Source organism: Ceratotherium simum, chromosome 9 (genome assembly GCF_057802395.1).
Source record: "Ceratotherium simum simum isolate JZ-2026a chromosome 9, ASM5780239v1, whole genome shotgun sequence".
Taxonomy (NCBI): domain Eukaryota; kingdom Metazoa; phylum Chordata; class Mammalia; order Perissodactyla; family Rhinocerotidae; genus Ceratotherium; species Ceratotherium simum.
The window spans coordinates 74,761,452-74,783,504 of record NC_141908.1 but is presented as its reverse complement, the minus strand read 5'-3'; positions in this window follow the sequence as shown (position 1 = coordinate 74,783,504).

The window sequence follows — 22,053 nt, the reverse complement described above, 5'->3', positions numbered from 1 at the left end:
CATTTAATTTGCTCTACATTTTTAATTTCTTAAGTTGGAAGCTGAAGACACTAATTTGAGACATTTCTTGTTTTCTACTACATGCATTTAGTGCTATAATTTTTCTAAAGTACTGCTTCAGTGCATCCCACAAATTGTGCCGTGTTGTATTTTTATTTTCATTCAGTGCAAAAATTGTTCTAATTTCCCTTATAATTTTTTCTTTGACCAATGGCTTTAATATTTTCTTTTAATATTGTATAGATTGATGTTATTCAGTTTCCAAATATTTGGGAATTTTTTCAGTATTATTCCATTACTAATTTTAAACTTAATTCTATTGTTCTCAGAAAACAGGCATTATATGACTTGACTCATTTTAAATTTACTGAGACTTGCTTTATGACCCAGAACATGATAGATATTGATAAATATTCTGTCTGTGCTTGAAAAGAATATATATTCTGCTTTTGTTGGGTGGAGTGTTTTATAGAAGTCACATAAATCAAGGTAACTGATAGTACAGATCAAATCTATATTCTTACTGACTTTGCCTAATCATTTTATCAATTAAGAAGGGGTAGTAAAATTTCCAAATATAGTTGTGGCTTTGACTATTTCTATTTGAAGTTGTAGTCATATGTGCCTGTGAGAAAGAGAGATTATAATAAAAAAAAAAGTTTGTGTTTGATCAAAATTATATTTTGCCTTCTCTGGTTTACTACATCAATTTAGGGAGATAGTATTGCAGTGGAGCTTGGTCCTCATTCACGTTCCACATGATTCTGTTGGAGTTGGATCTTTCCCTGTCTCAGGGGGTAGCAGACACTCAAGCATGAACAGCTCCTTAAATTCCCTGGTCACAGGGATTCATTCAGGGATGATCATATGATCCCAGTAGAGCCAATGAGATACCACGTAATTTTTGCTGAGGTTGCCAGAAAGCCAGGTGTCCCTCCCCGCTGGACTTGAGAGGACATACATATTGGAGCTGCCGCGAACAGTAACACACAGGAGGGCAAATATCTGCAAATGGAGTCAGTTTTAAAAGGAACTAAGCATCCTAACAGGGAAAGATAAGCTAGGTCCTGAAGAAAGTGTTTGAATCCCTGTCTCCAATAATGTCTGAGACATATTGTGCCTAGATCATTCAGCTGTTTTCCAATAAACTCCCTTGGATTGGATTTTCTGATATTGGCATCCAAAAGAATATTGACTAATTCATAACGCTTTACTGAAGAAGCTTCCAAGCTTTCTGAAACAAAATGATTTTGAATGGAAAGGAAAGGAAGTAAATATTAAGAGAAGAATTACTAGACTGCATAGTGTTAAAAAAAACTCAGGTAAGAGAAATTTGAAACCTAAATCAGTGAGCATATGACAAGAATCATTTAAATGTTCCCAATGACAGGTCTCCTGACCTGGACCAAGGGATTGGAAATACTGTAGGAAGAAATTATTTGACCACCAGCAGTAGTTTTTCAGGAACGATGGTGTGCCGGGAAATGACTAGAAGCAAGAAATAAAGAGAATCTTGCAGTGTACAGTGTCAGTAAACTTGACAGAGATTTGGACAAGATTCCAGAACACATTCTTAAAAGAGTGTTTGTGAGAACTTAGAATGGAAATTGGTGATCCCATGAAGCCAGAGTCACATCAGGAGGAATACACTAGGTCAGAATAAAGCTTAATTCTCTTACATTTTTCTTATGGAAAAGATGGAGATACGAGATCTGGAAAATACCATTAGAGGAATGTTTACATGACTGAATAATGTGGCCCAAGGAGTGCAGAATAAAAAATACTAAAAACAAACAAAACACCTCACCTCCTGAATAGAGTTCACTAGTAACATATGTCAGGATTCACATCTCAGTCCTTTTCAATTAATAAATTTTTATCACAGCCCTAAATGAAAACATGGGTGGCTCATTTATGAACCTCTTCAATGAGATAGAAAATCTGCGGAAGATGGGGCTAGGGCAACAATAATGACCACTCCGCACTCGCTCACCCCTACGTTCCAGATGCCACACCAGGTGCTGCACAAAGACCAGTTCAGTAAGTGCTCGCACAAAAATGCTAGGTGGTTAGCGTTGTCCCTATTCGACACTTGAAAGAATCAAGACTTTAACCAGATTTAGTAATGTCTCAAATGCATGAAATGTCAGAGTTAGGATTTAAACACAGGTCTGACGACAAAAAGTTTGCTCTTAACAAAAAATTTATGTTCCTCTTAAAATGGAAATGAGCTATACAGAAAAGATAAAATATCTGCACTTCGAGCTAAAAAGATGAGCAATATAAAAGTAAAAAGGGGGCTTGAAGCAGATAGGGATGAAAGGTAACAACATTTTAAAATGATTTCATGATTTTGGTTGATTTCAAGCTCAACAAAAATCAGGAGAAGGATGTAACTGCCAAAAAATTAATGCTACTCTGACCAGACCACACTTGCAACATCAGGTGTCATCTTTGAAGCTATGGTTTAAGAACCAGTTTGATATTCTTGAGCATGTTAGAACTCATTTAACTAGAAACTGAGTTAAGAGAAAGAGGTGAAAGATGAGAAAATATGAGCTTAAAGGAAGAAATACATAGGGTGACACAGGTGCATTCTCTAAATATGAGAAAGGCTGTTAAGCAAAAGAGGGATTCAAGTCATTCTCCAACGATCCAGAATTATGATTACAACGTACTGATTTCAGCTCAAGGGACTGCAGATAGAATTTGTTTTAACCTAATTCTCTCATTTTACTGGGAGAAAATGTGGCTGCAGGAAATAAAGTGATTTATTCACAGTGACATTAGATGTTGCCAAAGCTGAGACTGCACTCATGTCTCAAAAATTCCAGCTGTGGAAGGGGCTTTTCCACTACATCGGACTGTTAAACGGGAAAATAGTTAATGACAGTATTCTTGTCTAAAGCTACCACCTTTGAACTTTCTAGGCAATAGGGCCCAGGGTTAAGAAAAGGTAACATTTAAAATAATTAATGAAAATTATGTTAATGGAGAGATTTTATCTTTAAATGGTAAATCACCAAATTCCATACTTATTTCGTTGTTCCATTTTAAAGAACAGAATTCTCACAGTGCCTCTGAAATAAGGGTTCCTCTGCAGATGACAGAAGCACTTGGTATTTTCTACTCATGCCCCTGGACCTCCACACGCCCAAGTCATTTTTTTTCCCCCAGTACCTCAAGCTGGAGGACTGTCCTCCCTTTGAGGCCACTTCTAGGATGTCAGCCTTCCGATCTGCTCCCTAGCGTGGGAGCAGGGGCAGCAGAAGGGGAAGAGTGACGCCGTGGTTCAGAACACACCCACTCAATTGCCTCCCTGCTTCTGAACATCAGCTGTTGAGCGGGGGAAAGAAGCCAGAATTATCACCAGCTGTTTCCCAAGCTGTTTTGGCAGAGAGTCGTGGAAGAATAGACTCCCCAGGCATATTCTTGAGTAATGTTAGTGGAACTGAAGATCTGTCTCCACAAACATACAGTGCAGACGAGAGATAAATGGGTTTGATCTCTTTATCTTCCAGTCTCCATACCAAAAAGCCTTTCCAAGCACTCCTTACCAAGCTTATGGTCTCTAATATTTGCAACAGTCACCAACACTTTAATCATCCTATTATCAATGGCTCTGTGAATTTTGGAACATTTTATTAACTGAAACCAACTGGAATTGGTTTTGACATGAGATACTATGAGAGAGAGAAGGAGTCAAAACAATTGGAATCAAACCAGCTAGATTTCTTTTTTCTGTGTAATTCCAGTGTACTATACAAAAAATTACTTTGAATTTGACAAGAGAGAAGTTATCTCAAGCAGTAAGTGGTATGTCAGATTGCAGTGTCATTTGCCAAAGTTGGCTCCATATATGTAGCTTGAAGAAGATCAGAGGGCAGAACTGCAGTATAGTTGATGGCCTAGATTTCTAATTGTAGTCAACTGAAACAAGAAATTGTATCTATCATGATATCCTAAGTATATGTGCACCTCCACATACATTCCCGGCCCTCATGTGCCTCAGACTATTTTTACATAATTAGGAGTAAAGTTCCCCAACACCATGATAATCTCCCAAAGAAATAAATAAAATGATCATTGTTCAACGTACATGAATTCATACGAAAATATAAATCACATGGTCTTTTACGACAAAGAATGCTTGGAAAGAGAAGCATGTTTAATGAAAGTTCATATCGAAAGAAAACCAGTCAAGAAAAATGCAAATGTACCAAAAGTTTATTGAGAAGTCAGAGTTAAGACAAATGTTAGTAACTCCTAAATTATTTTCCTTTGAGGGTTTTTCTGAAAGGATGCAAGATATCTCACATGTTTTAGTGCATGACTGTTTTCTTGCCAAATCTAACTTGAAATATTATATTCTAAATATACATGTCACATAATCATGAATATCCTTTCCCTTACTTGAATGAGGCCTGGCCAAACATTTTCCTGGCAGTTATTATGTCTATCAGAATATACTAGGATATTATAGAGCTAGCCAAAAAATTAGTAGGCTAACTGCCATATAAGAATATGAAAATGCTTATTTGGTCAATATTAACAGGCTTTACAAAACAAGCTGTATAATATTGACGTTATTTGACATTGGCCTTTCAAAAGCGCTTATTGGTAGAAGGAAAAAAACGTTTCATTTGGAAAAGTACCACTATGAAGTTCATTTACCTCTTTATCTGATGAGGAAGAGGAAATTTAAACACACAAAAATAAAAAGAAAAACTACGTTCATCTGCACTAGAAACAAATTAGCGTTTCATTAAACAAGAACACTTGCTATCCCCATGCTCATTTAAGAATGTATTCTGCATCTGCATGCTTTTCATTTCTTTTAGTTGCCTTATAACACTAGCTAGGCCCTTCAGTATATTGTTGAAAAGAAGAGGTAAGGGCATATACATCCTTACCTTGCTCCAAGTAGTAGGGGGAAAGCACTCAATCTGATTACGTTTGATGTTTGCTGTACGTTTTTTGTAGATACCATTTATCAGGTTGAGGAAATTCCCTCTCATTCATAGTTTACTGAGAGTTTTTTTTAAGTCATGAGTGCATATTGAATTTTTTAAAATAATTTTTCTACATCAATTGAAACGATCATATGAGTTTTCTCTTTCAGTCTATTAAAATAGTAAATTATATTGATTGATTTTCAAATGTTAATTCAGCATTGTATTTTGGGGATAAACTCTACTTGATCAAGTTGTATTATTCTTTTCACATATTGTTGGATTTAATTTGCTAATATTTCGCATGTTCATGAGGGATATTGCCCTAGAGTTTTTTGTTGGTTGATTGGTTGGTTAGTTTTAAAGACTTCATTTTTAGAGTAGTTTTAGGCTTATAATAAAATTGAGAGATAAATATAGAGATTTCCTGTATGACTCCTGCTCCCACATGTGCATAGCCTTCCCCATTATCAAAATGGTACATTTGTATCAAAGATGAACCTACATTGACAAATTATAATCTCCCAAAGTCCAAACTTTATGGAAGAGTACACTCTTTGTGTTGTAAATTCAATGAGTTGGGACAAATATATAACGACATATATCCATCTCCCCTACACTTCTGGCAACCACTGATCTCTTTATTGTCTCCATAGTTTTGCTTTTTCCAGAATATTATGTAGCTGGAATCACACAGTATGTAGCCTTATCCAACGGGCTTCTTTCACTTAGTACTATACATTTAAGTTTCCTCTATGTCTTTTTATGGCTTGATAGCTCATTTCTTTTTAGCGTGGAATAGTATTCCATTGTCTGGATGTACCACAGTTTATTTATCCATTCACCTACTGAAGGATATCTTGGTTGCTTCCAAGTTTTGGCAATTATTAATAAAGCTACTATAAAAATTTGTGTGCGGGTTTTTGTGTGGACATGTTTTCAACTCCTTTGAGTAAATACCAAAAAGCATGATTGCCGGATCATATGGTAAGAGTATGTTTAGTTTTGTAAGAAACCACTGAACTGTCTTCCAAAGTGGCAGTACCATTTTGCATTTCCACTAGCAACACATGAGCGTTCCTGTTGCTCCACATTCTTGTCAGCATTTGGTGTTGTCAGTGTTCCAGATTTTGGCTGCTCTATTAGGCATGTAGTGGTATCTCATTATTGTTTTAATTTGCATTTCCCTGATGACATTTGATGTGGAACACCTTTTCATATGCTTATTTGCCATCTGTATATCTTCTTTGGTGAGGTGTCTGTTGAGGTCTTTAGGCTATTGTTTAATTGAGCCATTTGTTTTCTTACTGTTGATTTATAACAATTTTTTGTATATGTTGAATAAAAATCCTTTATCAGATGTGTCTCTTGCAAATATTTTCTCCCAGTGTATGCTTCTTTCCTAATTCTGATATTGTCTTTCACAGAGCAGAATTTTTTAATTTTGATCAAGTTTATCAATTCTTTCTTTCATTGATCAAGTCTTTGGCATTGTATCTAAAATGGCATCACCAAACCCAAAGCCATAACATCTCTTATGTTCAATATTCTAGAAGATTTATAGTTTTGAGTTTTATGTTTAGGTCTATGATCCATTTGAGTTACTTTTTGTTAAGGTTGTTAGACTGTGTCTAGATTCATTTTTTTTGCATATAGATATCCAGTTGTTCCAGCACCATTTGTTGAAAAGACTATCTTTGCTCCATTGTATTACCTTTGCTCCTGTGTAAAAGATCAGTTGACTATATATATGTGGGTCTATTTTGTGGCTCTCTATTCTGTTCCACTAATCTGTCTATTCTTTTGCCAATACCACACTGTCTTAATTACTATCGCTATGCAGTAAGTCTTGAAGTCAGGCAGTGCCAGTCCTCCAATTGTGTTCTCCTTCAATATTGTGTTGGCTATTCTGGGTCTTTTGCTTCTCCATGTAAACTAGAATGAGTGTGTCAATATCCACAAAATAACTTCCTGGTATTTTGACTGGGATTGCATTGAATCTATAGATCAAGTTGGGAAAAACTGTTATCCTGACAATATTGAGTCTTCCTATCCATGAACACAGAATATCTCTCCATTTCTTTAATTCTTCTTTGATTTTGTTAATCAGAGTTTTATAGTTTTACGTACTTTGTTGGATTTATACCTAAGCATTTCAATGGGGGAGTACTAATGTAAATAGTATTGTGTATTTAATTTCAAACACCACTTTTTGTTTGCTGGTATATGGGAAAGTAATGGCTTTTATATATTAATCTTATATCCTGCAACCTTGCTATAATGGCTTATTAGTTCCAGGAGATTTTTTGTCAATTCTTTCAGATTTTCTACATAGACAATCATGTCATCTGCTAACAAAGACAGTTTTATGTCTTCCTTCCCAATCTGTATACCTTTTATTTCCTCTTCTGGCTTTATTACCAAGGACTTCCAGTACGATGTTGAAAAGGAGTGGTGAGAGGGGACATCCTTGCCTTGTATCTGGTCTTAGTGGGAAAGCTTTGAGTTTCTCACCATTAAGTATGATGTTAGCTGTAGGGGTTTTTGTGAATAGTCTTTATCAAGTTGAGCAAGTTCACCTCTATACCTAGTTTACTGGCAGTTTTTATCATGAACGGGTTTTGGACTGTGTCAAATGCTTTTCTGCATCTATTGATATGATTATCTGATTTTTCTTTTTTAGTCTTGATGTGATAGATTACATTAGTTGAGTTTAGAATGTTGAACCAGCCTTGCACACCTGGGATAAATTCCACTTGGTCATGGTGTAAAATTCTTTTTGTACTTTTTTGGATTCAATTTGTGAATATTCTGTTGAAGATTTTTTCATCTATGTTCATGAGAGATATTGATCTGTAGTTGTTTTTTTCTTTTTCTTATAATCTCTTTGTCTGGTTTTGGTATTAGGGTAATGCTGGGCTCATAGAATGAGTAGGAAAGTACTTCACTGCTTCTAAACTCTGAAAGAGATTGTAGAGAATTGGTATAATTTCTTCCTTAAATATTTGGTAGAATTCACCAGTGGGCCCAGCTGGGCCTGATCCTTTCTGTTTTGGAAAGTTATTAATTATCAATTCAATTTCTTTAATAAATATAGGCCTACTCGGATGTTTGTTTTTTACTTGTAATGTCTCTGGTTTTGGTATCAAGGTAATGCTGGCCTCAGAGAATACATTGGGAAGTATTTCCTGTTTGTATTCATTATCTATTGCTACATAACAAATTATATAAGCTTAGTTAAAACAAGCATAGCTTAGTTGGGTCCACTGCTTAGAGTCTTACAAGTCTGTAATCAAGCCAGTCTTTGTCTGTTCTTTTTCTTCTTCTCCTTCTTCTTCTTCTTGCTCTTCTTCTTCTCCTTTTCATTCTCCTTCTTTTACAATACTTTAATAATTTACAAACTGTTCTTAGCTAGAGTGCTGTACAAAAACAGACTGCAGGCTGGATCTGACCTGTGGGCTATGGTTGCTGATCCCTGGTCTAGGACAAATTTTGCTCCACAGCTAACACAATATGCTGCTCAGGACTCTACTCAATAACCTATGTGTTAGGAGTCCTTTCCATTTTGGGTGTGGCAAACACAAACTATTCCCAGCCACGTGTGAGCTCCCAAGATTGTCTGATCCATCCTTTCTGGGTCTTTTCCTAGCCTCATATGGTTTCTTCACATGCATGTGGTGATTAATACTTGGCTAAAGATTATATTCCAGATCTCTCTTTCATTGTGCAGCTCTCTTCTCTCCAGCACTTTGCCCAAAGTCTAGCCATCTTGGCAACTCCAAACTCAATTTCCTCACCTGTAGAGACCACTGGGATATTTTAGGGGTCTCCCTCCCTGCATTGAGGCATCTCATTCAGTAAGCTGGGACAGTTTCTCTTGGGAGTCACTCTCCTGAGTTGCCTGCTTTTCAATAGCTAAATCCATTTGTTTTCATATATTTTGTCTGGGTTTTTTTAGTTGTTTAAGGCAGGAAGATAAATCTTTTTGCCATTACTACCTCCCTCAATGATTCTTAACAGTCCCTAAAATATTTCGCAGCCAAAATTTATAGGATCAAAAAGAAATAGAAAACCTTTCTTGATAGCCTTTTTATTTAAAAGTTTACTCTAGAAAAACAGATTCTTAAAAATTATTATTTAGACCATAAATTTATAAAATAAAACTCATACAGTTCTTCTTCACATATTTTTAAGTCATGCCTCAGGAGCACTTCTAAATATATTTGCCCCTTAAAATAAAACACACACACAAAAATCTTGCAAATCCAGCAGTTAAGAAGTATAGGACTTTTAAAAAATAAATTATCCTTAAAATTTCTAATAGATCTTCAAAACTTTGCTTAATCGCATAATTTGTTGATATGACACTGATATTATATCAGTCTTCTCCAAGCTTGATTCAAAGCTAACTGTGATATCTATAAAATAGTCTTATGAGAAATGATACATAACTGTGAATGTGTAGAAGCCAATTATCAAGTAGTAATAACTATACTCATTTTCCTAAGAAAAATATTAATTTTAATAATCATCTTTCTATAAATTTAAATGAGAAGTGGACATAACAAAGGTCTTTGAGTACATTAACATTTACAAGAAGCTTAAACATCCAGTTTTTAATGTTGAACAAGTTTTATAAATAATATAATGTGAGAATCTTTTAGTTACCAATTAAAAATTATTTACATTATTTTAGGCAGTAAATTGATTAAATAATTATTCTAGTATTAATTCTGTGCTTTTCCAAATAGAAATCCTTTATTTGCTAAGCTACAGATGGTCTTGGTTTAAGATGCACTATCTTTTTATATATTAGACAGATAGATAGATAGATAGATAGATAGATAGATAGATAGATAGATAGAAAGAAAGATATAGACAGACAGATAGGTAGATAATCTGTAACCCACCTTCAGTGGAATAGGCATTCAGAACAGTATTTCCAAAAGCACTGAAAAATTGAAGAGATTCTTTGATGCTCTCTAAAACCTACACTGCTGTGTGAATCAGGACAAATATACTTCTAGACTTCTGGTTAATGCTGCAGAATATGGTAGTAGGAGAGACCAAAAATTCATTTGCTCTATTACCACAACCAGCTTAGGAAAGAAATACAGTCCTTCCTGGTAGCAGGAGAAAAAGCCCATATGAAAGTGGGCTAATATTTATCTTTGGAGGATAAAGTCAAAAATAGCTCAGCAAGTCATTTATGCAGTAAGGAAGAGATGGTATTTGTGACATAAGGAAATATTTAATTTTATTCTCAATTGCACCATTTCATAATAGTTAAGCATCAAATACATTAACATGTCAATAACTAAAATTTTTTAGGTTCAATCAAATTTGTTACAATATCTGCCTTTCAGGAAAAGAATTGTTGAGGCTTTTATCCTCTAATAAAATGTCCTTTACATCTTTCATTATAATTGGGCTGTTTTAAGAGCACTATCACTGGGCTAATTCTCTGTCACCTGCTGAGTTTAAAAGTGCCTCCAATAACTTGCAGCTAGTTTAACCTAAAACTCATTTTTTAACCTGTAAATACCCCAGGCACACTTTCCATCTGGAAATGGTGATCAGACTTGGAAGGGTGTATTACAAAAGTAGTCTGATTCATACTTGAGTCCACAGCTTCGATGGGAAGCAAGGTGAACTTTCTAGAGAAACATGTGCTCGAGCACCCCATTCACAGCATGCACCCTGGGGCCTAAATATGTTTTCTGCTTGATTGTAACCAGAAGAAACATTCAATACTATTGCCAGTAACAGAGTAGTCAAGAATAACTTTTACCACGATGGTTTGCGTTTCTCTTATATAATTTACTCTCTAGTAATTATTATAGGATTGAATAAGTTCCCACCTTCCACTTTCTTATTCACCTTGTGTATGGGACACCTGTGGGTGGCTTCAAATCCTCTAGGGCTCAACCTTCTTACCCCAGCTACTCTTGTGATGATCACTCTGTATCTGCTTGACTCCCTTTACTTTGACTCCATCTGACAGCACCTGATCAGTTTCTTCTTGCTCCTTTCCCTAGGGTGTCACTGACCTCCTGGTGTGGGGCATCCATGGGAACCTTCTGACACTTACCCACTTACAACTGGGAAGTCCATGGAACAACCTTTGACCAATAAAAAAGAGAACCAGTGTATAAATGCTTCTTTTCTCCTCTGAGCATGGCTGATTCTGAGATGTATTGCATAAGGCTTCAAGCTAATATTTAATCAGTTGAATTATGAAATGTCATAATGTCTACAAAGCTGGTTTAAGGCAGTATGCACAGGAGTCTGTACACACTGAATCTGAGAAAATCCAATAGATGTCATGAGTTGCACTGTTACATGGACTCTACCATATCAAAAGTCCCAAAATACTTCGTCTTTACCTTTACAATTCTCTTCCCCTTAGGCCTCAAACAAATAATTTGCTTCCTAAAGGAATCAATTTGATTGTTCTTTTTCTCAGGATTGTCCAAATAGATTTTTGTCCTCCAGGGCTCTAATACTTCTTGACTATAAAAATATTTACAAAGAAAGAAGAATCTCGGGAACACGTAATAGAAATTTCCCTCAGTGGTAACCCAAAGTACAGCTCCAAACTGACCGACCGTGTGAAGTTGATCCCGTTTTCCCTAAAGGAACAACACTGCTCTTACTAGTGTTTCCTTTTCAGGCTTCGGTTTCAGATGCACTAGATTTGGCAGCCTTCTGCTCAAGCTATCTTCATTCCTACAGAAGGATGGTAAGGGCTAGGCGTAAGAAGCTGTAATTGAAGATTAGCAAGAAACATTCTCAATGGGCTGCGCTCAGACACTACTGATACAAATACATCACAGAAATTGCTCAAAACTCCCTGTTTATGAAGCAGTTCACTACTTCTGGGCTGAAGAAAAGCTTCTAAGGTCCTCTGTTTACTATCTCCCAGAGTTCCTGTTATGGGCTGAATTCTGTCCCCCCAAAAATTCATGTGTTGAAGTCCCAACCCCCAGTACCTCAGAATGTGACTTCAAAAAGCTAAAAAGTGTAAGTTAAATGTAAGTTAAAATGAGGCCAATAGGGTGAGGGCCCTGCTCCAACACAGCAGTGTCCTTATAAGAAGAGAGAGAGATACCAGGGGTGCATGCACACAGAGAAAAGGCCATGTGAGGACACAGTGAGAAGACGGCCACCCGCAAGCCTCAGGAGACACCAAACCCGCCAGCACCTTGATCTTGGACTTCCAGCCTCCAGAACTATGAGAAATATGTTCCTGCTGTTTAAGTCCCCCAGGACGTGTATTTTGTTATGGCGGCCCTCACAAACCGAGGCAGTCCCCCCAGAGTGCAAGTGCCAGGCTGGGCTTCTCGCTGTCCTGTGAGCATGGCAGGCCCTTTTGCCTGCAGGCCTTTGCACATGATGATCACAGCAGTAGGTAAACCCTCCCTTCATTTCCTTTCATCCAAATCGTACTCTCCTTCCATCAAATGGGAAAACTCCTATCCTACAGATAAGAGCGTAAGCCTTGAGCTTTATACATCTTATAAGGAAGAGATTCAGGAATACCTGTAAAGATCCTTAAAATGTGTACCCTCAGTATGACAGTTCTACTTCCTGAAATTTATCCTAAGGAAAGTATTAAAGACACATGCAAAGACTAACTTATGTGAATGTTCATCAAAATACTGCTTTTAGTAGTATTGAGTATTTGGCAGTATTCAGTAGCAAAACTGGAAATAACCTAAAGGACCAGCAGGGGATTAAGTAACATAGCCATTAAGATGATGTTGCTTAAGTGTATTAATAGAGAAATATGCTAACAATGATATATGTAGTATTAAGCAAAAAGCTTAATACAAAAAAAGCAAGTTATAAAATAATTTGATTATATTAATATATATTCATATAGAAATAATTCTAAAAAGTATACAAGTTATAAACAATTTGTGTGTGTATATATATGTATACATATTTCTAAAAAACAAATATATATCAAGTTATCAGCAAAGATTATGGTTGCTTGGTTGGCTTATGAGAATTTTATTTTGTTTCCGCTTTTTTTAATATCGTAATTTTTCTACAATAGACATTTGCTACTTAACAAAAAAAAGTTTTACTTTCTAAAAAATATACAAAGATTTCTCATCTTTCATGTCCAACTTTACTCATTCATATCTTTTTAAACAAATATTTATTTAGAGTCCACTACCTACCTACTCTTCTAGGTCCTTGGGCTACAGCAGTGAGGTAGACAAAGGTCCTGCCATAACAGGGTTCACATTCTCACAGGGGAAGAAGAAGAATAAATGACAAACATAAGAAATAAATAACATAATATGTTAGAAAGTGGTAAGTGCTGAGAAAAAAATAAAAATAACAGTGTAAAGGGAATTGGGGGTCCTGGGATCAGGGTACAGGGTGCATTACTGAATAGAGTGGTCAGAGAGACCTTCACTGAGAAGGAGAGATATGGTGAAGACTTGAAGACAGGAGGGAAGATATCTAAGAAAGAGCATTCCAAACAGAGAGAAGAGTCCCAAGGTGAGAGCATGTCTGGCTGTTCGAGGAACAGCAAGGTGGACATTGTGGTTAGAAGAGAGTCATCTGTGGCAAAGTATGAGGAGGGGAGGCCAGGGAGTTAGCAGCGGGTAGAAGATCCTGCAGGCCTTTATAGATCATTGCATGGTCTTGGTTTAACATGAGCTCACTTACATTTCCAAAAGAATCCAGCTACTGTTTTGAGAATGGATTGCAGAAGGGCAAAAGAGGAAGTAGGGAGAAATCAGCACAGTGTTCTAAGAGAGAGAGATGGTTATGATGCAGCCCAGGTAGTTGAAGAGGAGGTTGTACAAAGTTGGTTAGATTCTGGATTTTTTCTAAAATTTTTTCAGTAAATTTTCAAACAAAAAATTTGAAAGAATTTTATAGTGAATATCCATATACCCACCACTAGATTCCACAATTTAAATTTGATGTAATTGGTTTATCACATATTTATCCATATATCCATGTTTCCATCCATCAATCCATATTATTTTTTATGCTTTTCAAAGTTGCAAACATCAGTACACTTCACTTCAAAAACTTCTGCTTGCATATCACAGAGTTCCATATTTTTTACAGTATTTTTTTCTTTTGAGGTAAAATTTATATACAGTGAAATACACAAATCTTAAGTGCACCATTTGATAAATTCTGACAAATGCATATATCTGTGCAACTAAATCCTTGTGAAGATACAGAACATTATTATAACCTCAGAAAGTTCCCTAATGTCCCTTACCAGGCATTCCCTACCCTCACGTTCAAAGCAACCATCATTCTAACTTTTTTCACTTAAGATTAGTTTTGCCTATTTTAGAACTTCATGTAAATGAAATAGATAGTATGTATTATTTTTTGTGAGTACTCAAAGTAAAGTTTTTGAGATTCATCTATATTGTTGCATATATCAGTAGTTCTTCCTTTTTAGTGCTAAATAATATTTCATTATATGAATATACGGTAGTTTGTCAATACAAGTTTATGTTTTGGGGATCTTATGAATAAAGCTATTATGAACATTTTATACAGGTGTTTTTGTGAATATATTTTTTCATTTCTCTTTGGTAAATACTTAAGAGTAGAACTGTTAGCTCAAAGGCAGTCTGGTTTTATAAGAAAGTGCCAAATAAATTTTCCAAAGTGTTTGTACCATTTTACATTCCCACTAACAACTTATAAGAATTCCAGTTGCTCTAAATCCTTGCCAATATTTGGTATTATCAGTCTTTCTAATTTTAGCTATTATGACGGGTCCATAGTAGTATCTCAATTTGTTTTAAAGTACACTTCCCTACATTTATTTTCAAGGTCATTTTTCTTTATTAATCCTTCCCAGAGCATTGCAGATCATAGCGCTCTCTCTCTCTCTCTCTCTCTGTTTCTCTTTCCATTTGTTAGCATTTTAAGGAATGCACCTCACATGGTCACTTCTCACCTACTAACTCATCTTGTCATTTAATTCTTGCATTATAACAATTCTTGTTTCTGCAATGAGATTATCTGCACTTGGAGTGTGATGTCTTCATTATTCCTGTGTGTTCCCTGCAATACCTAAGACAACACTGGGCTCAGAGTAGCTGCTCCAAAAATGTTGGTGGATGGGACAAAACTAAAAATCAAGCCTTGTGGATAAATGACTGGTACATCCATACAATGGAATGCTACTCCACAATAAAAAGAAACAAACTAGTAAGACATGCAAACACATGGAAGAATCTTAAATCTATATTGCTAAGTCAAAGAAGCCACATACTCTGTTATTTCCTTTATATGACATTGTAGAAAAAGCATAACTATTGAGACTATGAACAGATCATTAGTTTCCAGTGGTTCTGTGAGGAGGGGAGTAGGTGGGAATTGGGGAAGTACGGGGGATTTTTTTAGGGTGGTGGAACTAGTAAGTATAATACTAAAATAGTGGATATATGACACTACACATTTGTCAAAACCCATAGAATTTTACAACAGAAACGTTGAATTTTAATGCATGTGAAAATCATTTAGGAAGTCAGGGTAACTTAAGATGGAATACAGACAATGACAAAAGAATCTATCTGCATTAGAAATGTATAGAACAACCTTACTGAAGTGAGTGGGGAGAAAAGTAACATTGAAAATAGATAGATCTGTAAAACTAAGGTAAAAGGTAAAATAGAGTGAATGCAGACACTGTGGTCTACTTGATAAAATTGTTTCCCACTGAGGATACAGGTTGATAATTCTGAAGCTACTATACCTGTATAGTGGAACTGAACAATTAAGGAATTGGATGATGAGTGGTGAAATCCAGGTTTCTCACTCTTGGAGTGGGAGATTAGAGATAAGCAATGGGTGGGAAGAGGCTAGAATGATCCGTGTTGTAATGGATTAGAGTTGGAGACATCAGCATGAACTCATGTTTAGCTTAATATACATATATTTACACATAGAAATATGTACAGATATGGGTATATACATGGTTCATATACACACATGTATTTTCTTGCTGTGTCAGCGAAAAGGGCCTAGAAACAATAACATCCCAATAGCAATGAGCACACCTAGCATCCAGATCTTGGTTTCTAATACCATTCTCCAATAAAATGAACCAGGGATCCCTGAAGAAATGGCTGATTCTAGGATTTGGGCAGGAAATATACAAGATGAGCCTGGAGCATCTTGTAGTGCCAAAAGTAAAGAAGTGCTCAAACACACACACACATACAATATTGATGAGGTATGTCAAAGGGGCATAGAAGCCAACTGAAAAAACTCCCAATGGGTCAAAGCTGGAATAATTTCAGCAACAAAAACAAATAAGGTAGCATTGGATTATAATCCAAGCATAAAATAAATATCCTTGGGTCCATAATGATATAAATAAATAATTCAACAAATCAATAAATGGAGGAGAAAAGACAAATCTCCCATGCAGAAGAATTCTAAAAGATCAATGAAGATATTTTGCCTTCAAATAGGTAGACATAACTCCTACTTCTTAAGTGTTGGCTGCCCATAGTGACTTCCCTCCAAAGAGTACCGTGTTGAGAGGGGTGGGGGTGGGGGGGAATAAATTTACAGGAGAGAAACCTGACAAACACTACCTCAGCCAGGTGATCAAGATTAACATCAACAGTGGGAAGTCATATTGATAGTATGTACCCCTTGACATGATGCGAGGAGAATAGCACTTTGTTTCTGTGGTCTTCCTCTCAAAAAACCATAACCCCAGTCTAACCATGAGAAAAACATCAGACAAATCCCAACAGAGGGGCATTCTACAAAATATCTGACAATTACTCTTCAAAAATGACAAGGTATCAAATACAAGAAAAGTCTGAGAAACCGCCATAGACAAAAGAAGCCTAAGGAGAAAAGATGACTAAATGTAATGTGGTGTCCTGGATGGGATCCTGGAAAAGAAAAGGAATATTAGATAAAAACTAAGGAAATATGAATGAAGTATAGGCTTTAGTTAATAACAATAATGTATCAATATTGTTTCAGTAATAGTGACATATGTACCATACTAATGGACGGTATTAATAATAGAAAAAACTGGGTGTGACATGGAAATTCTCTGTACTATCTTTGGAAATTCTCTGTACTATCTTTGCAACTTTTTAATAAATATAGAACTATTCTAAAATTAAAAATTTATTTAAAAAAATGAGTGGATTAAAGCTACATGCACCAATAGAGATGATTCCCACAAATACAATATTGAATGAAAGAAATCAAAGAGAGAAGCACGAATGATGTATGATACTGTTTATCTAAATTATAAAAATGGATTCATATATGGTATTAGAAATTAAGAGAGTGGTTACCTTGGGGAGGACAGAGAAATAGTCTTAGAGGGCATGATAGCTAATTCTAAAGTCCGAGTGATACACTGTATCTTGATCTGGGTATTAGTTACACTGGTATATTCACTTTGTATCAGTTATTGAGCAGTATACTTATGAATTCATTTGTTCATTTGTATGTATATATATATTTAACACATCAATAAAGTATTTTTAAAAATTAAACTTGTGCATGTTCTGGTATCTTCAGGATTCCCACAGAGTTATAATTTTTTAAGAGAAGTGTGATTGTTGACTTTGAGGAAACATGTTTTACGTGCCTATTAATATCTCCTTAGCTATTTCTGTAACATTCCATTTTAAAAAGATGAAAGTTATCTTTACACTAGAAAATATGGATGGGCTCATTTTCACAGAAAATAACCCCAACTGGTAGGTCAGAATAGACCCATACAAGGTTCCTTACTTTCTTATGAGGATGTGAAATTCTAAATCTTCACGTGATAAAATTTCTGAAAATTACAACTAGTACAATCAAGCTTTTAGATAAGATGCAAATCTGATTTCCAACGACCAAATAGAAATGCAGGTATTATTTGGCTAATGAAGAACAATAATGATTTCTTATATATTTCTGATGATTTCCTGTAACTTAAAGCTTTAGCTATCCTGGCTCTAGTATAGTCGCCCCATGACTGACAGGATTTCGATATCTAGTCAAGAAGATTATCTGTAAATAAAAAGAATTATATTTAAAGTAAATTCTTTATCAACACTTGTGAGAAACATGTAAGTAAAACCAGTAATGGAAAACAGTGTGGATTATTGGCAGAAAAACCATACGTGCCACTTGTATGCACGTATTTGCCATCTTAACTAAGTGAATAAATCAGTAGTTTCCTCTTCTGGGAGTGGTGAATAAAGGGAAGTTTCAGTAGCCAATACAAAGTTAAAAATACTCCTATCACATAGATATTTAACCTTTGCCTAGACTCTTTGATGTCAACAAACATGTCATTTGAAAATGCCTCAGTTTTGCTGGCATATCATCAATTGATGTCTAAGAAACAGATCCAATTATACTTCCTCAGTGTTTATCATTTATCCTCTTCTCTGCCCAACCATTAACAAAGGAGTGGTTTGCACTGTTTAGTCTCTCTGAAGATGGGATGCAAGATCGAAAGCCCCAGGGCAAGTTTTCTCCAATGTACTCTGTTTAGCCCACTGGTGAAATTACAGTATGTGGTTTAAAAAAGCCTTTGAATGTTCATCTTTATTCAAATATATATAATCTTCAGCCAGAGAGGATTTGGGAAAGTGCATTACAAAGAAAGTTCTCAACTTTTTCACAAAGAAAAGAATATAAAATATTTAGAATTCAACAGATTTTTTAATTGTATTTGACTGGTTACCTAATATCGATAACTCTGTTTACTGATCAAAGAACAAGAAAAATTGATTTACAATAATTTCATACATGAGGAAAATGGACAGGGAATTAATAATTTAAGTAATTCTACCCCAACTGTAGATATACAGCCCATAGGATTGGGACTTAAAATTATACCATAGGTCAGAAAATACTTTAATATCATTTCCCATAATTTTGGTTACAAATAGCATATGGTTTGAAATCCTTCACCAAAACCTTGCTGCTTAGATTCAAAAGAATACCACCATTTTGTTGTCTTCCCAAGTAGTCATTAGAGTTTCTTCTTTAAACCAAAAAAGTTCTTTAAGTATACTTGAATCACCTTCCACTGTAAAAATAAAATTCTCATCTTTTTTATCTCCCAAAGAGATGTGGACAGTATCAAGTTATTAAAAATAAGAAGAGTCAGAGTTCTTCTTTGAAGTATTAGGTAACTGTTGCTTATAGAATTCACAAAAAAAGCTTTAGTTTTCTTTTAGTAGAAGTTGCACTGGTAGACCATGATGACTTGTCTCTCAACTACAGTGCCCAGTGGGGACAAAGCACACTTCAAGTGAAGTAATTTCTTCTGAGCAGAAGAGAAAGAATTGATATCCCATCGTAGATGGTCTTCCTTTTACTAAAAGCTCTGTGTCCCCAATTCTCACCTACAGAGTCCTTCCACAGCACCTACGTGTTTGATATAAGGACCACTCCTGAGGATTAAAGCAGTGTTTTCCAAATAGTGTTTTGCTGCAGACTAATCCCTTGAGGGGAAAAAAAAGTTTCCAGGCTCAAATAAATTTGGGAAACACCACAAATTATTTTTAATTATTGGGGAGTCAAAAAGCACATTAATATAATACAAATTTTAAGAAATATTTTAAAAGAGAAATCTATTCAATTTTGTTGAAATCGTTTCCCAAGTTTAGAGGGCCATGGAATCCATGTGAGTGTGTGTGTGCGTGTGTGTCTATGTCTGCGTATATTTGTGCATTTGTGTGAAACACGTTAACATTCCATGGAAATCAGTGCCTCTGGGGATGCACTAGGGGAAACAGTTTAAGGCGTTACACTCCAGAAAGCCACCTTTAAAATGCAAGGAGTAAACACCCATTAATGTCAATATCCTTAACAGGTGGGACCAGCATGGAAACCTAAAAAAAACTCTCATACTCATCTGAGGTTTAGAATGTACATTTTAGATAAGAAAGCTTTCGTTAAAATGTTTTTAAAGATTGGATTCTGAAGTTATTTCATCTGAAGTTCATGGTGCAATATAAAGATACTACTATGGGAAAGCAAGATTTTATGAAAAATTTATTCAATACCAGAAATATAAGCAGCTTACAAATCCAGGCAGAGGGAGTGTAGTAGAGACCACCTAGTTCTTCTGTTTCCCCTCCCTCCTAGGAATGCAACTGGACAGCCTTTCCCAGCCTCCCTGGGATTAGGTGAGCATGTGAGTCTGAGTTCTGAAAAACTGAATGTGGATGGAAGTGATAGACACTACTTATACTCTTGGTCCATAAATATCCTCCCATAGTATCACCCACTCTCTCTTCATCCCTTTGATGGCTGGAGGTAAAGGATTCAGCAGAGGCCTGTGAGACCCTAAAGGATAGCAGCACAAGAAAATGGAAGGAAATTGAGTCCGTGAATAAATATATGAAAAGCCACCCTCAACGCACTTGCATTGAACTATTACAGGAGTAAGAACTAAACTTGCATGATCTTAAACAACTGGGGTTTAGCAACTGTTGTAACAGTTAGACTACCCCAATTCAGAGAATGTCCAAAAAGAAATTCACAAACTGCATGTAGTAATTTTTGGACTTTTGCAAGACCTGAGCCTTTGAAGTATTACAATAAATATACAAAGCACTTTACTTTGAAAAGCACCCTTTAAATATGAAAGAATATTTATCAATCATTAAAATGAAACATCTCTTTAAATCTAAAATACTAATATCACAAAAAGACTGTGTTTATATAGTACCTGTCAGCGATAAGCTTAAAGTTGTGGAATAATGTTAAAAGGGCCACATTAAGTGGCTTGTAGAGCATAAATGAGGAACATAAGAGTAATATTTTGAAGTTATATATTCCATAGTTATAAAAATATGAACAATAGAGGGAAGGCTTTATGGAAGACGGAATAGCAATAGTAACAGGCAAGAAGGAGTAGCAGCTGGTGAGAACTCGAAACTCCTCGTAACTGGCACGTAGGTGCTTCTGTCACCTGGAAACAGGCCAGCATCAGGTAGATGCTTTGGAGGGACCTGAAGTCGGTGTTATTTTCCAGGAATCTAAAGCACATGGTTTCTAAAGCAGCTTGTTCCCTAGGATTTAGCCTGGTTAGGATTGGGGGAAGTATAGTTGGCTGCTGTAGGCAAACTGTGGCTAAAAACAGAATTCCCACTTCTATAATAGTCAATAGCTTCATGTAATCGGGCAAAAGACAATGACGCCAAGTTGGTTGGAATTAGTCTCTTTCTGCTCTGTGCTCCAACAGAACTTAGATAACACTTGTGCTAGCATTCATCACTCTGAGCATCCATGGCAGGCTCCATGAATAGACTGAAAGTTCCCAGTGGTCAATTAATCCCTGCAACTCCTAAATTAACACATCCTGACAGCATTTACAATTTCTCGCTGAAGGAAAATTGCTTTATGTGATTTCTGCAACACACGTGTTTCTTTTAAAATTATAAATATATAACCCATCTTAAAATTTTTCTTCAAAAACTTGCATCTATTCAGCTCTCACAGAAGGTGACCTTCCAAGCAAGATTATGGCAGTTGCAAAAAACTAAACATTCAGTTCTTGAAATGATACTTGGCAAGGTTGACTGTGTGCAAAGAAAAAATATATCTGGATATGTATTGTTCAAACAGCCGCTTTATAGAAAAGGTTCTTAGACTTCTGAAGGGCTCCAGGACCCCACAGAAAAGTAAGGTAAGCCTGCCCTGCTCAAGAGATCAAATCTTGACAAGATCCACAATGGGAGCATTAAAAGAAATGGTAAAAGATGGCTTCAAATAATTCCAATAGTTAAAATGAGGACTCCTGCTCTTTCCAAGTATAGTAATATCTAACACCTCTTTTGCACTTCGTGGCTACAAAAGTTGCCAAGGGAGATTTTTTCAGTGCCATTATATCATGCTGTCTGCTTTGCAAAGAACTAGAATCATCAGTCTGATTCATCTCATGCCAGTTGCTGATGCTACAATCCCACAGAAAATGACTAAAATTTAACACATTTTTACACAAAGATTTACCACTGAGCAATGTTCATCATGTCTTAAATGCATATTTTTAGTCCTTTACAGAAAACAGTCCTCAGCATCTCACAATAAAGGCCAGGCAGAGAGCGTTCTT